A 2531-nucleotide genomic window follows, 5' to 3' on the forward strand; every position below is an offset into this window, starting at 1 on the left:
GTAGCCTAATTAAACCTTTATGAAATGAAAAAAGTTAAATTTTCTTTTTGCTGCCAAATTTGTTAATTGGAATTAAAGGTATTTATTAAATCATTACAAATCTATGCTATGGATCAGTAAAAAATGAAAATTTAACAATGTAAACAAAGATGAAATATTACGCTCAAATGCAGAGTTATTATAAAGGGTAGTTGTGCCAACTTGGCGGCAGAAAGAATTTCTACAATCTCATCAGAAGTCTCGCTGTCAACTATTTGAGATTGTTCCCATTTGTCCTTGAAGAGGGGCATTGGTTATTGGGTAAGAAGTGGGTCAACGAAATATATTGTGTCACTTCCTTGTAAACATTCCAATTATTGAATGAAAAGTTGGTTTGACCTGCCAAGCAATTCATGTTTCTAAGGAGGTTCACGAAAAGTTGCAAAATATTATTTTTTGTAATTCTATTCAAAATCTTCTGGATTTTATCAAAAATTATCATGTGCCTTAATTTAAGGTGTTTCGACACTTATTTACGAAAAAATATGTTGGCTGAAAATATCAAATGAAAAACTATATTTTTTATTTTAAAGTTTTCGAATAATGGTAGAATTTTTTTCGAAGTAAAACGTATTTATTCATATTATTTCCTTTTGATGGTAATAATTTATAATTGATGTTATGAAGTAAAGCATTTGAAGTCTTCAAATCATATCTATTCTATTAACATATAAACTGCTATGGATTCAATGCCGACAGTATCACTTAAGTATGAAAAAAAACTGACCTTACTTCAAGAACATTATTATATGAATTATACAATTCTTCTTCATAAATGAAATTCGAATAAAGCAATAGATCAGGTTAGTTTGTTTATTTTAGAAAATGTTCATTTAAAGTTTCATCTCGATGAAGATAATTCAAATATAACCATGAATTTTTCATTTTCAAAATGAGAAAAGACCATATTTTCATACCCATAGAAAATATTGTTACAAACAGAATACCTCAATCAGAAGAAATAGAGTAATCTTGATTGAATGAAGGAGTGAAAATTAAAATGTGACTCACCATGCTCAATTGATGAACCTATCTTGAAATCCTAGTCTGTAGGGCAACAAGAAAAGGTGAATCACAAAAGTAAGGAAGCATGCACCTGAAAATAAATAGAACTTCACAAAACTATACACAAATTTTAGAAGTTGTACCAATGTTTTTCAGCATGATCATTACACACTCTAGGATTTTACAAATTTAAATCAACTTAATACCTATTTATTATTCAAAATGAATCGCCCATAAATTCAATGATCTTTTTCATATTGTATGTAATATCAATCATAGATCTAACCATAGATATTTGAATTAATTCCCATACCTACATTGAATAAAAACACAGAGGCTGCTTTTCTGATTTAAAAATCATAATAATATATTCATGTAAATGTAGCAATATTGCATTCACCATAACAAAAAAAATATTGAATATAATACAAATTGTTCCTGAAAAAACGATGACTCATGTTTCTTATAATCCAAATTACATATGAATGCAATAATTAAAATAATTGTAATTTTAAAAAGTCGAATTAAACAAGATGGATCTACCAATGGAACATTATAAGGAAGTGATTAATTACAAAGAATTGTATGCTCAAGGTGTACCAGAATACCCTTGAGAAGCTGCCAAATGAATATTGAATTCTTTATCTTCCTACCCAATTTGATTGAGGCTGTTCCACCAGTAGATTATATCTGATTGTTTTCTTTATCTGTCAAGATCCCATCAGGGCAATTCTTTGTCCAAAGTATGTTAATATAACACAAAAGGCAACCTCTGATGCCCCACACTCGTTAACTGTGATCCAAACAAACGAAAAAAACAAATAGGATATAACAAAAACAAGTGTAAGAAGGTGCCTACTGTCATTATCTTGAATTGTAATATTGCCAATTCAAACCAGTACACACCAGACTGTAACAAAATAGAAAATTATTTCCGGAATCACAAAATTAACTCGATTCACTGCGGAAACAGGCTGAAATCGAAGAGAAATGGGATAAATACGTAAATATTAAGATCACAAGGAAAATGGCGACAGCCAGATCGTTCAACTACGTATCGATATTTCGTGGGCACTTGGATGGAACTTGGCAGATGCACAAAACGTGTTTCTTATAAGAAATGGACGGCATATACACGTACTACTTACTTTTCTCTAAGTTTAACACTATAATTCTGCGAAAAGACAAAGTTCGTGACAAAGCTATCCACAAGTTCACTATTTGATATTTCACAACTTGGAGTACTAAATGAAAACGCAGAAACCAATAAAAAACCAGTCGAGTCACGGGACCGAGAGACAGTGTTCTCATTGGTCGGGAGAATGACGGGACGTCTGTATTTTATTTTGGTGCTGCCACCTCTTACGCTATAGCTGTAACAATGTTGAGTAGGGAACTATTTAGCCAGGGGTGGATAAAATTCGATGAAGCTAAAGACATATACGAGTCCATGGAATTTTCGATAAGGAATATGATTAATACGAATC

General features: G+C 31.1%; 1 protein-coding gene across 1 annotated transcript in view; it reads right to left on the minus strand.

The window, feature by feature from the left end:
• Positions 1-2346, minus strand: part of LOC123688718 (AN1-type zinc finger protein 6) — a 49238-nt gene extending 46892 nt beyond the window's left edge. The window contains exons 1-2 of the mRNA XM_045627355.1: positions 2193-2346; positions 1051-1135 (exon numbers count right to left, since the gene is read on the minus strand). The gene's annotated coding sequence lies outside the window, so the exon portion shown is untranslated. The remainder of the gene's footprint in view (positions 1-1050; positions 1136-2192) is intronic.
• Positions 2347-2531: the final 185 nt, after the last annotated feature.

The sequence above is a fragment of the Harmonia axyridis genome, chromosome 1 (genome assembly GCF_914767665.1).
Source record: "Harmonia axyridis chromosome 1, icHarAxyr1.1, whole genome shotgun sequence".
Lineage (NCBI taxonomy): Eukaryota > Metazoa > Arthropoda > Insecta > Coleoptera > Coccinellidae > Harmonia > Harmonia axyridis.